We start from the raw sequence: 15,119 nt of genomic DNA, 5'->3' as shown, positions 1-15,119 counted from the left end.
ACCGGGGAAAATCGGTAACAAAATTATATTAATTATCTCCCATTTCCATACTGACATCTCAATCTCTTGAGTCAAACCACCGGGCCTCAAGTGTTTCACCTTTAATTGCTAACACACCATGCACTTAGCCAAAAAATTAGCCACATTCTGCTTCAATAAATTTCTATAAGATCGTGATACATTTTTGTCAAACCAGGATGAATCCTATAATGAGACAATGAGCTTCGATCAAAATTCTTCCTCACAACCTATCAACATCAAGAATACACAGTCTGCCTAGGTACCTCAAGATTCTATCACAACCAATCTCAAAAACTATCACTTTCTGCCTACCTACATCTTTCTTGATTTGTATCAGTATAAATCTAACTCTTGCTTCTCCTTTACTTTAGCACTAAGAAATGACCTCGACACCTCTTGAAAAATCATAGCACCATCCTCGGAATCCAAGAGACAAATTCCAAGATTATCTAAGCGGTGAATATCCTTCACCAAATCCCATTTCTCCTCATCCACATGAGACAAGCTTCGCATGGACAACCTTCTAAGAGTATCAAAAACTACATTAGCTTTTACCTGGATGATAGTGAAGACTCATGTTATAGTTCTTGAGAAATTCTGCCATCTCCTTTGCCTAAGATTCAATTCTTTCTGGGTGAACACGTATTAGAGGCTCTTATGATTAGAATAAATATCAACATGGACCCCAAATAAATAATATTGCCAGATCATTAATGCAAATACTACAGCTAATAATTCCAAATCGTGGATCGGATAATTCATATCATGAACCTTCAATAGTTTGGAAACATAAGCAACCAACTTGCCATGCTACATCAACACACAGTCTAATCCCACACGATATGTATTATAATAAATCACAAAACAATCTATGTCCTCAGGTGGATTCAAGATCAGAGCCAAAGTCAATTTATCCTTCAACTTCTTAAAACTACCCTCACAAGTGTTAGAACACAAAAGTTTCACCTTCTTCAGAGTCAACTTAGTCAATGGGGTAACGATAGAAGAGAAACTCTTCACAAACCTTCTATAGTAGCCGGCTAAACCCAAGAAGCTCCGAATGTCGGTTGGATTCGTGGATCTAGGCCACTTCTTAACTATCACAACCTTCTGTAGATCCACTATGATCCTTTCACTAGATACAACATGACCCAGATAAGTCACAACATTCAACTAGAACTCACACTTTAAGAACTTAGCATACAAATATTGATCCTTTAGGGTCTGCAATACAAGGCGAAGGTGATCAGCATGATTCTCCTCACTCTTGGAATACACCAAAATATCATCGATAAATAAAATCATCAACAAATCTAAGAAATAACAGAAAACTTGATTCATAATGTCTGTAAATGCTACCGAGGTATTAGTCAAGCCAAAAAACATCACCAAAAACTCAAAATGTCTATATCGGGTTTGGAAGGCAGTATTAGAGAGACTCGTCTCCCTAATATTCAACTGATGGTACCTAAACTAAAGATCAATCTTAGAAAAAAAACTTAGCACCTTGAAGCATATCTAAGAGATCATCGATCCTCAAAAGTGGAAACTTATTCCTCACGGTCACCTTATTCAATTAGCGGTAATCAATACACATTCAAAGGGAACCATTCTTCTTACGCACAAAGAGCACCCCACGGAAACACACTAGGGCAGATAAAACCCTTGTTAAGAAGATTTTCAATTGCTCCTTGAGTTCCTTCAAGTTAGCCGAAGCCATTCTATAAGGAGGAATAGAGATAAGATGAGTTTCTGGACGAAGATCAATCCCAAAATCAATTTCCCTATTGGGAGAAATATCAAGAAATCATCAGGGAACACCTCGAGAAATTCACAGACCACAGGGACAGTCGACAAAGAAGGACCTTTGGATCTAGAATCCTTAACTTGCACTAAGTGATAGAGGCACCCTTTGGAAACTAATTTTTGGGCTCTAAGGAATGAAATAAACCTTTTCTTAGGTACTAGGGAACTATCTTCCCATTCGATTACCGGCTCATTTGGGAAATGAAAACTGACCCTTCGAGTCCGATAATCAAGAGACGCTAGCACGATTACAACCAATCTATCCCCAAAATCATAGCAAAGTCTAACATGTCCAACTCTACTAGATCCTCTAAGGTCTCTCTACTATGAACCGACATCACACATTTCCTATAGACTCTCCTAGCCACAATAGAGTCACCCATCGGGGTGGATAAGAATATCCAAAATACACTCAGAATTAAAACCAAAATGGATAGCCACATAAGGGGCCATATACGAGAGAGTAGACCCAGCATCAAGTATATAATATACATCATGAGAAAAGAGTTTAAGCATATTCGTAAAAATATCAGGGGATGCCTCAGAATCTTAGCTAGTGGCAAGAGCATACAGACGATTCTAACTAATGCCAGAGCCGAAAGAAGAAGTGGCACCCTTCGGTATAGGAGTGGATGACATAGCAACAGGAATCTTATTTTCCCCAGAAGCAACCTTAGATAGGCAATACCTCTAGAGATGACCAGTTTGGCAACATTTAAAGCACTTATTCCTATCTTTCTCGCAAAAACCATGATACACCTGGCTACAAAATCTACAATGAGGATATGACAGAGCTGATTGGGCCCCACTGGCTAGCGACTGGGCTCCTAGTGCTCTAAACCCACTATTATACTGCGAATGACAGTTTACCAACTGCTTCGAATAAGGAGCAGTAGACGTAGAATAGGAGCTAGATATGTCCCTACTTCTTCTTAGACCATTCCCACCATCTCTACCACTTTGTTGCAAACCTCTACCCTAGCCCGAGAAGCAAAACTTCTTATTCTACCTTTCACTCATCTCTTCTTGCTTCTTTTTTTCTTTCTCTACTTGTTGCCTATACACTACAAGTCTAGAGATTCCATATCCTTGTGAACCAAGGTAGCCTTGCTCAACAAGATCAACTCACGGGACAACCCAAAAGAAAATTTCCTCATTTTAGCCTTCATACTAGACACCAATTTAGGAGCATAACGCGATAACTGATGAAACTTCAAGGCATACTCATTTACTGACAACCTACCTTGCTTCATATTCATAAATTCCTTAGCCTTCACCTCCCTCAACTCTTGGGGAAAGAAGTGGTTAAGAAAAGCACTAGAAAAATCATCCCACAAAGCAGACTCAACATCATCACCCCTAGACCAGTCCCACTCTTCATAGCATTGGTATGCTACATCCTTCAACTGATAAGCAGCGAACTCTACACCCTCTACATCAGTAGTATGCATTACACGAAAGATCTTTTCTATCTTAGCAATAAAGTTTTAAGGATCTTTCTCAACTATAGAACCAGTGAAAATAGAAGGACTCAACCTCATGAATTGTCCAACTCTAGTGACCTTAGATGATGGAGCAATATAAGCAACACGCTCAGTCTGGGAGGCCACCAACTAGGTAAGCAAATAAATTGACTGGCGAAACTCAGCATTAGACACTCCAACCTGGGGTTCTTGAGGAGAGATAGAGAAAATCGATGGAGCTTCCTTAGGGCAATCAGAAGCAATGACCCTAGACCGGGTCTGAACCCCTAGAGTAGGATAAGCTCCATTCATATTATCCTCAGACGGAACAGAAGAGTTGTTGCGGGTATCAAATTTTTTGGGAGGCATGATCTAAAAAATAAACACATGAGAATTAGAGGATATTTAAGACCTTTTTTCACCATTTTCATAAACTTATATCCAAATCATGGTTTTCAACAAAATATACCCAAAATGAATCATAACTAATAAAAAAGCCTCAAAAACTTGCATATTTTCCTTATATTAAGCATCAAAAGTGCTATATTTTTATAGCACATCAACACCCTAAACTTACCTTATTTTTATGTCATTGAGTAGCAGAAACACAACAAAACAAAAATGACGCTTTACTAAGAGACTCTAGATATTCAAGGCAGGCAGGCATCACATTTAGTTTAAATCACAATATTCCCTCTTATATTTTTTTTTAATCCAACTATGTATGAATATGAAGCACAACAATGTGACACAAAGGAATCAAGGTATGGCAACTACATTAGCAATTACAACCACTCATATGTACAAATTACACTACCCAAAACAAGCATATAGCTAGCAACATGACTCAAGTGCCCTCACAACAAGAATGTCCCACTAACTCATATGAAATCATGCATGTCAATGCAGGGACGGTCAAGAGACACTCATACTCAAACATAGAATTTCCAATCAATACATGTCAAATACCATAGGCTTGCCCTTATTTTCTTTACCTAAGCATTCAGATAGTTAAGTCAGGATCACTATAGGACTTTATAGGCTTGTAATGTAGGCTTAGGGGTTGGTATGATAGATATGGACATTTAAAGTGACTAAGCCTCCTTTGCACTACACTAACTTTTGGGGTCTCACTTACTAGCCAATTTTCTTTTCCTCCACCCTTATTCTCTCTTTTATTCTTTTATGAACATTCAGGCTGGGTGTGGTATTTTATTCTTTCTTTTTCACTTTTTCACAATTTTTTGCTCTCTTTTGTTCTTTCTTTTTCATTTTTTTTCTTTTCACCACACCTGGTCCTACTTTATTTTTCTCCTATTTTACCCTTCTCCATCCTATTCTATACTATGCACCTCTATGATAGCCACCTTTAACTTAGATTTTTTACCTATGTTAAGGTGTATACTGCCTAAGAAGGAACAGGGCCAAAATAGGTAAATTGTAACACAAATAGGAAGGAGAATGGTGAAAACAAGAAAATAGGCTTACAAGGCTCAAAACAGGGATCAAGGGATACAATTTGCACATGGAAGGTCAATCGAGCTAAAAGTTAAATAAAACCAAAAACTGCCTGTGATCCTTTCCTAACCGACTATCATTCAACCTAAGAAAGACTAACCAAGTAAGTTCTAAATTTAACATATAAAAAAAACTAAGCAGTATCTCGCACTTACATAGCACAGAGTCAATATCATTGACTGTTATTTATTCAGTTCATGAAATTGTTAACAAATGGTTATCATGTCCCTAACACTAATGTCAAAACAAGATCCATAAAGTTTACACATATGTTCATCTATCACAATTCTAAAACATAAATTTTTGGAGGGATATCAAAATCAGCCAAAATTTGACTACTGCCCTAAATACTCAAAATCACCTAATTACACAAAATATCACAATACAAAAAAACACAATATGATATATAATTATCCTACACATATCGATTCTACAACTATATCGCGGTCGATAGAAAAAGAAGCATGGTAACAAAAATTTGTATCTACATAATATGCCCACCCCCAACTAAAAATTGTGCATTGTCCTCAATGCGCTAAAACATAACAACACAAAGGGAAGTGAGAACATACCTGGGACGCACTAAGCACCTGAGTCAGGAGCCTTCTTAAATAGGGGCATAAAATCTAGCGAAGGCATTGTTGATGGAGATGTACTACTGAATGATGCACCCGCAGCTATAGTATCACCTCTCTGCCTATCTATGAATGTAGTCTCCTACAAATCATGTCTAGCCTTTTTAAGGACCTCATTCTCTGTCAAAACATGATCCTGCAAATCATGTAAGTGACCTCTCCTGGTCCCAACTATTAAGACCACCTCATCATCCTCTGTGAAGAAGTCAAACTATCTCAGTGCACGCAAAGATAATATCTAGACTATAAAGGATATCATAGAGAGAGTATATGTTATACTTCTCTCTACAAGAGAGCGTACCTTTGCTCTTTGGATATTAAAATCCTCCCTTATCTAAATTAAATCTGGCATACCTATCTTTATATATCAAGATGTAACCCTTCTCTCCAGTTTATCAATCTATGTCTAAAAATCGATATGCAACTCTGATGGTGTGGCTCTTTGAGAAGCCTTTCATCTAGAATTGGCCTACTCAAATATAGTCTTGATCCTTAATCTTACCTACCCAAAGAGTGTAGTCATCTCAGTTTCAATAATCTTCAACCGAGTAGTTATAGCTCTCTGGCTATCCACTAGGTTGTGCAAAAACTCACTGGATACAGTAGTCTCTATAGATGCACCAATCAGCTTTGAGGTCAAAGTCGGGGCTGAAGAAAAAGTAGCATGTGTCCCTTTGCCCTGAGTACTCAAATTTGGAGCATCTCTCTGCTCCCATTTCTTTATATCTATACCAACACCCGCATCATCTATATGTGCCTCATCAGGTATTGTGGAAACTGTCGGGCCCTCAGTTTGGGCCTGTGGTACTGCTGTCTAGGTCTCCTAGAAGTTCCTGAACATGTCAGACCCTTCAGGTTCCTCATCTGTGTAGTAGCAGTAACAGTCACATTCTCATCAATATCTGGTAACTCAAGCACACTTGCCTCATCACATAGCCTCTAGATCATATAAGTAAATAGCAGGTTATTCAGCCCACCAAATGCTCTATTGTGTAGCTCAAACTTAAGAATGGCAACAAATCAACATCATAACCATCCATCAAGCAGGCAACCAATGCAGGCCTCTAGTGTCAATAGGCCCTTCTTTATCACAGTTGGCCCCTAAATCCATGGGGCCTCATCACTATTTGGTGAAATATAACTGGCTATCTACCTGGCCATCTTGAGCCTCTCAGTCTGGTGCTCAACCTCTCGAATAATATGACAATCCCATGAGATCCTCAATCTATGGTCGTACTCTACTATAGATGTAGGAGTAATATAATTTGGCCCAAATATGACTCTACAGATAGTCTCCTCTCTGACATCAACTCTGACCCCTCTAACTATTGTGTGATCAAGTTGTGGCTACCATGTAAATTTAATAAAGCCTGGATGATGGCATATGGGAAGGACTATGGTGGCTCTGTAAGATGCATAAAACTCCTTCACTATAGTCGGGATATAAGAATTGAGTGGCCTAGTCATCTACCCAAGATGATACCTGATAAATATTGACCTCAGCTCTCGTAATTGTTGCAGCTTCGATAAGTCAATCCGACGCTCCTCATAGATACATCGTGTAGGTATGACTAGCTTCTAGATAGTGCTATCAAGCTCATAGATATATCATATCTCTTCCACACACCACCTCAGATGTCCCTCCTCGAGAGGTGTATCTGGGGAATATGCGGGTATGGGTGCCTACTGTGCAATATGGGATGCCTGTGTTGTACCCTCCTCTGACTATGGTACCTCTGTCTGCTTTGTACAAGTGGTGGTACCCTCCTTAGACTGGGGTATCACTGATGACTACTCCTGCTCAATCTCCTCAGAAAAATCTTAGGATCCCTCCTTAGACTGGGGTCCTGTGTATCAGCTTGTGGAGTTGTTTCTAACTCTGTCTCCTCATTATTATCATCATCATTGGGTAGAGGAGTATGTGATAGTGATATCCTCACGGACTTCATCCTCGTTCGAGCTGCGGCTAACTAAGAAACCTGGCGAGTCTATCCTTACATGACTCTATGTGTTACTGCAACTATAGCATCAACATGAATTTGTCTCGGATACTTCTCCACCAAACCACTAAGCTCAAGAGACCTGATCATTTTCTTGAAGTACTAGCTGTTTTCTTATTTGTTGCTTTGGGTGCCATGTACACCTGAAAAACTAGTTGTTAGCTTCCAAAAAAAGTGAGGGATAGTGCAAGTTGAAGAAAAACTCAAAATTTAAAAAGTTCAAATTTGTCCTCACTTTTCACACCCCTATAACCTATTTGAAATCCCAACAAGTCCAATGTATACACAGTACCCAAGAATCATGAATTTCAAAGCAAACAAACATGTTCAACTCGTGGCATTACTTTCATTCATTCAAGTTCAACTTTTGGCTAGGGCCTGAATTAGAATTTTAGCTTGAAACAAGGCCCTACATTATGATTTTAGGCTATTTCAAGGCTCCCTCATACAAGCATGATAGTTTCTAAATTTTTAGCAATTAAATACACATATCAACTTGTTTTAACAATTGATAAAACATTATACTACCATTAGGAGCCAAGAAAGTTACCTCTTATATGAAAATTTGGAAGAGAATAATAAAGATCTCAAGCAAAACCAAAGTTGAAACTTGTTTCTAGCGTGTTTGGACAAGTCGGTATCTCAAACAAGTGTCGGTTTTGTCTTTTCTTAAGTGTGGAGTTGGTTTATGTTTAAAGTAGAAAGTTTGAATTCAAAGAGAAAATTGAAGTTTTGAGGATTATAATTAGTTAGAATGAGGGTTAGAATGTTTTTATATAGGTGGGGGTTGTAATAGGTCATATTTAATGTTGGTGGGACCAAAATTTTAATTAAAAAGTGGGCACAAATTTGACCTATACGTGGCTTGTATCTGTGCCCTATACCCACAGTCGGGTCCTGGGCGCAGGTAGCACCTGCGGCCCGTAGGTGCTGGGATTTTTCACAACTGGGACTTGGCATATTAACTTTTTTTCTAGATACTTATGGTCCCACAACCCAAGTTTAAGGTCCCAAAAGTAAAATTTGTTGCCAAAGACCATAACTTACCATTTTTTTATCCTCAAAATTTCAACTTTTCAGCTTTCTACTCAACTTACTGTGTGGAACTTGTGACCATGTTAGGCTGATCACACAGTCCCCTTACCTAGAAATCGATGAATGTAGCAATGTTTGTCATATTCCATGAAAGGTTCAAAAGCTACAAACCTACAAAAACAAAATTAATAAAAAAAGTAAATACTAAAATATAGTGGGTTGCCTTCCACTCAGCGCTTGTTTTAACATCATGGCACGACGCAGCTATGTTGGTTACTCATACTTTCCAACAAACCCATGGGTTACCTCTTATTCACCGCTTGATTTAACATCGTGGCATGATGCAGTATCTTGACTACTCAGAATTCATTAAGATACCCATAGAAATATCCACCAGGGTCATCAATACAATCAATCATCGACACTACCCTCATGTCGGTTGGCTGTTTCATAGACTTTTGGATGTTGAATTTTGCCTCCTCACTGTTGACTTAGAATTTCAGCTCACCCTTCTCCATGTCAGCCAAAGATCTACCTATGCCCATCAATGGTCTTCCCATAATAATGGGCATCTCGGTGTCAACCTCATAGTCTAAGAAGATGAAGTTAATTGGGAAACTAAATTTCTCCACCCTAACAATCACATCATAAGAGATTCCCACAAGCTTCTTCACTGTGTGGTCATTCATCAATAGTCACATCGAAGTCGGTTTTGAATGGTTTAATCCTAGTTGCTTGAACATAGCTAGTGGCATCAAATTAATGTTGTCCCCTAAATCACATAAGGCTCGGAAAAATTTGTATGACCCAACAGGGCTTGGTATAGTGAACGCTCCGGGGTTACCCTTTTTTTGCTCCAAGGACCTAGTCATGACTGCACTGTAGTGTTGCACAGCCTCAACATCCTCAAAAGTTGCTCATTCTTCCTTGTGACTAACTATTTCATAAACCAAGTATATCCAGGCATCTGCTCTAAGGCCTAAAGAAGAGGTATGCTTAAACTCAATTCCCTCAGTATTGTAATGAACTGTTTGAGCATACCTTCCTCTTTCTTATGCATCAGTTATTGAGGAAAAGGTAGGGGTGGTATCAAAATTCATCTTACCTCTGGCTTAATGATCGAACCCTTACCTTTATCTTTAGCAACTATACCTTTATCATCTGCTCTCTTCTCAGACTCAATAGCAAGTGTCTCAATATCAATAACTTCTATAGCAGACATTGGGGGATCCATAGTAGTAATACTACTCCTCGTGGTAATAGCAATTACGTGACTATTATTTTTTGGATTGTTCATTGTGTTGCTCGAAAGGGCACCTGGCTACCTCTGGTTTAGAGTTGTTGACATCTGCCCAATCTATTGCTCCAACTGCTTGATAGCAGTGGCATGTGACTCAACCTTCTGGGTCAATCCTGAAATATCAGCCTTAATCTACTTAAGGCTGGTCTCCTGATTTTCCTGAACCTTCACCAATTTAGCTAGCATCTCCTCTATTCTAGATTTTGCATCGCATCTACCACGTGAAATATATCTATCTCCCTTCTCTCTATAGTTATCCTTCTTCCTCCAGTTACTATCTCGCTCTCTGATATAGTCTCTTTACCTATCATAATAGTTCCAACTTTGGTTCCCTTGCCCTTGGACTAAAAAATCTTCCATCTGACGATCCAGGTAATTAGTTTTCTCTTCCAAATAAGACTGTATGCTTTAGAAGCTGACCCTTGTGCTTCTACTGCATTCACTTTCTCAGAACTTATTGCTACCAACTGCTTTGCTAGCACTCCTAATTAGTTCTTAGTAATGCAACTTTTCTCTACTACATCATCAGCTGACCTTAGGTCACAGAAGGCACCAATAACATAAGTACCAGATCCCCTCTCAGCCTCCAGAGTTTGCCACCCTCAGTTAGTGAATGAGATCTAATCTAACATCTCTAAAGTTGCCTCCCAACATAGTCTCCTGAAAGCTCCTCCAGAAATGGTGTCTTTCATGGCTCTGGAACTGATGTTCAGGGCTCTGTAGAATATCTCAAATAAGTTTTTCCTAAATACTGATGATTGGGCACCAAGTTCAGCTTCTTCTTAAACTTGAACCAAGCCTCGTACATGGATTCTGACTACAATTGCCTGAACTTATAGATCTCGTCCTTAAGCTGCAACATCCTTAACGGAGGGAAGTACATGTTTAAGAATTTCCTGCATAACTCGTTCCAAGTCGCGATAGAGCCTCTTAACAATTTCCCTAACCATAAAGATGATTCTTCGAAAAGTGAAAAGGAAAAAAGCCTCAGCCAAGTACTTTCGAATTTACCCCTGGATTGGTATACGAGTAATAGATCCTAAGTAAATTTGCAAGGTACAAGTTTGCATCATCGGTCCCTTCAAATTTAGAAGTTTGATCATGGCACTCGTAATGTCAAATTTGATGCCTGGGGCAAAGCAGGAGGTATCATGGATCCAGTATCTGTCGGTTCAACATATCCTATATCTTCCTCATCATCAATATATAGTTGCACATACTAATATGCTGGGATAACTTGAACACAATCACCTCTAGCTCTATTTTGATTCCCACTGAGTACTGCTTGGTGGTCTGTTGCTTGTCTTTGTTCAGCTAGATCTGCATCCCTAGCTATCCTCTGAGCATGCTGCTCTCCTATCGGCTTCAGTTTGAGCTAAAAGCTCACCAGTTTGACGCTCAATAATATTTTGTACCCATTCAGTAGGAGGTACGATATCACGAATCCCTTCAAGATTATCACCTCTTTTTGGCTCAGACATCCTACCAGGTGTTTGTAGGATCCTCTCTAGATTCAGATTTATTGGGAGTAAGGGATTGCCTCTACTCTGTATTCTAGGCATACACCGGCATATGTCCATCTAAGAAAAAAAAAGAAAAACTAAAGCCCAAAATTGTGATAACCTCAATCTATAAATCAACACCGTGTTACCCGACAACGGCGTTAATTTCTTGATGACGTCCAAGCAACACCTCATTTTAGATGGTAGTACGGTCGTTGTCAAGATATAGTAACTCAACTAAAGTTGGGGTCGAATCCCAAGGGATCACGTGGTTTGACAGATCTCAGTGGTTGTAGTCTATGGGTAACGCAGGAAAGTAAATGGGGGGATTTTTCATAGTCATCTAGAACATAGAACAATATTAACTTGGTTGAAAATCAATCGTAAGTGAACACTAGGATTGTTTCCCCCTTGCATCTTAACTCTATAGGTTTATTGTGCATTGTTGAACCAACCCAATACCTTGCATGCAGAACCAATAAGTTATGTACCTCTTACAGTTTTTGGGACAAGTCAAAGGATTTTACCTTTTTCCTATTGAGTCTCAAGATGTCGCGTTACTAACCCTTACCCTGGTCCAAGTTAACTATCATCTTTTAAGTCTCAAGTTATTAGATAAAGGCTAATAATCATTCAGATATACCATTGTGTTGCAGCAGATCGACTATTAGCTCCCAAATTACTGTTGTTTTTATCTTTTCCTAGTTACTACCCTTTTTTTAGAGCAAGCAATAATATCTAGGTGGGATACTAATGTGTGCACCCATTAAGAAATCAATCATATCGAAGATAAATCAACGCATGCCATGGGTATTGGTTTCTATCAACAATCGTACTTCCCCTACTTCATCAATTTGCCAAGGTTTCCACAACCCTAGTTATGGGTTTTAGCCGCTCATGATTGTAAAGAAATCAATAATATTCAATTGGAAAGCAAAGATGAAATCACAATGATAAAGATGAAAGAAATCCCACAACCGTAAACTGAATAATCAATCAAAGTCAATATAATGGAATCCCAAAATCAAAGACGGATCTTGATATCAAAATATATTTCTAAGTGTTAAAAGTGTGTCACCTCTACGAAAAAGTACATAAGGGGTATTTATAGTACAAGAGAAAACCCTAAAAATGAAGCCCAAACAAAAATAGGAGAAAACAGGGTCAGTGGCCACCCGCTTCTTGGTCCTGCGGTTTAGTCATGGTCGCATGTTGTACCTGTGGTCTGCTCCGGGCGCAGGTACCAACCGCAAGTACCGGATGGGAAATTTCATGCAAGTTAGCTCTGAGTATTTTGGACTTTCTGCTACCCACTTTGTCTATATGCGGTCTATAGGTCAACACCTGGTATGTAGGTTGACTTAGTAGGTACCGAGAGTCAATTTTTCAACTCTACTTTGAATCGCAAACATGCATTGATCACGATCAAGCTGGAAAACATCCTAATCATCCATAATCACTCCAAAAGTAGCCAAAATACCTTTTTCACCATTTTCACGAACTTATCATCCAAATCATGGTTTTCTGTAAAACATACTTAAAACGGTTCATAACTAACAAAAAGGCCTCAGAAACTTGCATATTTTTCTCATTTTAAGCATCGAAAGTGCTATATTTCTATAGCACATCAACCGACACCGTCTAATATCCAAATTAATCCAAACAAAGCCTTTTAAACAAAGAACCAAAACTGAATATCAATAAAGTGTCAGGACATGCCCCCGACTATAGCCAAAAATAAATCTAAACAGTCTAAGACATTAGAGACCAAAACATGAAATGTAGACTTTCAATGTATGAAAGCTCACCACTTCAATGTCAATTCATGAGCTGATCTCGAATCCTAATCATTGAGCAGGAGGAGTAGAAGTATAACTAATTCCTGGATCGCATGGGGATACAGCATTCGAAGATGGTTAGCGATTGGAGCACTAGCATGAAACTCAGGGATAAAGTTAACATAATGACATAGTCAATAATTCAAAATAATTCAAAACCAATGCACATAATCAAATGCATATACATATATAAATTACATGCCGGGATAGGGAACAAGGCTTAACATGCGCTTCAAACTTTAGCTTGGCTTGTGTATCTCAACCGTCATAACATGTACCCTAGGGCTATGTGAGCCCCAGCTCTCACCCCCTGGTCAGGCCCGAGTGCATGTAGCCTCATGAACTAGAGAATAATCTCATATATATGTATAGGGATCATATACTGAGGTGACTTAAGCACCCAATTATGTGAAGATTTACTGGGGACTCAAACCTCCCTAATCATGTAATAATAATGAGGGGAACTCGAACCTCTCTGGTCAGTTTGACCCCTGCATTGGCAAATGCGGTTTCCACTATCGGTCAGTCGGACCTCCACTTTCATGACTCATCTACATAACCCCCATTACAGCTTAATTAAAACATTTATCATACAATCTCATTCATTGAACCATAATACATATTTAGGCATACATTGTTGGTATCGTTATACCAACTGCACTTACAAGGTAACAAAAACATGCCAAAATAATTACATTACTTGGGGAAAATTCACAACCCCCTTTGCTTCATTTTACAAATTCTCATATTTCTCATAATTAAAAATTAATTTCACATTATAGGATTGGGGTCATAACCACTTCAAAAGTCACAAGTTTGGGAAAAACACAATTTCCCTAGTTCATTCACCATACCCATGCACCCACAAGTTCAAAACCATAATTAAAGCATGATTAATCACATGTAAACCATGGGAAAACATTGTTCAACAAGAAGCATTCAAAAACCCTCAATCCTTGTTTCAAAACCAACATAAATATCTCATGAATCATACTTTAAAATATATGCTTTTAACACATTAACAATGAGGAAAGAGTATTATGTCTTAAACACCAAGAAATTTGGAGAGAAATCGATCCTTGAGCCCTTAGATGACCAACTTGATAAAACCCTAGCTTGACTTGCTTAAGGGAATTTAGAAAGTCTTTTGGAGTGTTTAAGAAGTTACTTAGATTTGTTTCATAGTGCTAGTGACACCCTAAAGTGTTTTTAAGACGTGGGTTTTAATTTGGGTAAGAGGGCAAATATCCAAAATGCCCTTAACTTAAAAGCTGAAAAAGTACCGCCATTGATTACGGGTCAACCGTTGACTCATAGCCACTCCTTATGACTCGTCACTGCGAGTCGTAACCAAGATAGCCTCTAGGACCCAACCCACTGTTGAACCTATGACTCAACTGATACAATTCGTAATGAGACCCTATGACTCGTAGGGTCCAGTCGTAGTCAACACAGAACCCAATTGGGTAAATAGAGGACATCCTACAATTTGAACCCAACAACTCGTAACAAATCCTTACAGATCATAGTAAGTCACTCGTACTCAAAGCATAACTTAGCCACTTAATTTTTTATGTGGTTACGATTGGGTCCATAGGCCTCGTCAAGACTTCTAACGACTTGCACCACCAAGTCGTACTCAGGACAATAACTCAAGCACTGTTCAATATGCACCTTACGACTAGGGTCACCTGACCTGTCAAAACATATTACGACTCATTAGATGAGTCGTTGCCAGGGAAGAAAGGTCAGAACTCAAAAAAAAATTGAGGACCAAAAACCCAAGGCATTACAATAAATACTAGCTTCAAAAAGGAGAAAGTTGAAGAAACAATAAGCTTTTAGTAAGAATGGAGGGGGAAAAAGTTGGAGAGAGAAAAAAGGTAATTTGAAATTAAAAAAAATGAGTTAGGGTTTATTCTTTAAGTATATTTGTAAATAGCTTCGATAGTTTTTAATATGTTACTAGTATACGACTCGCGAGATGCACGGATAATATCA

This window comes from Capsicum annuum, chromosome 8, assembly GCF_002878395.1.
Source record: "Capsicum annuum cultivar UCD-10X-F1 chromosome 8, UCD10Xv1.1, whole genome shotgun sequence".
NCBI classification, from domain to species: Eukaryota; Viridiplantae; Streptophyta; class Magnoliopsida; order Solanales; family Solanaceae; genus Capsicum; species Capsicum annuum.
The sequence above is the reverse complement of the archived record's forward strand: the minus strand, read 5'-3'. Positions refer to the sequence as shown.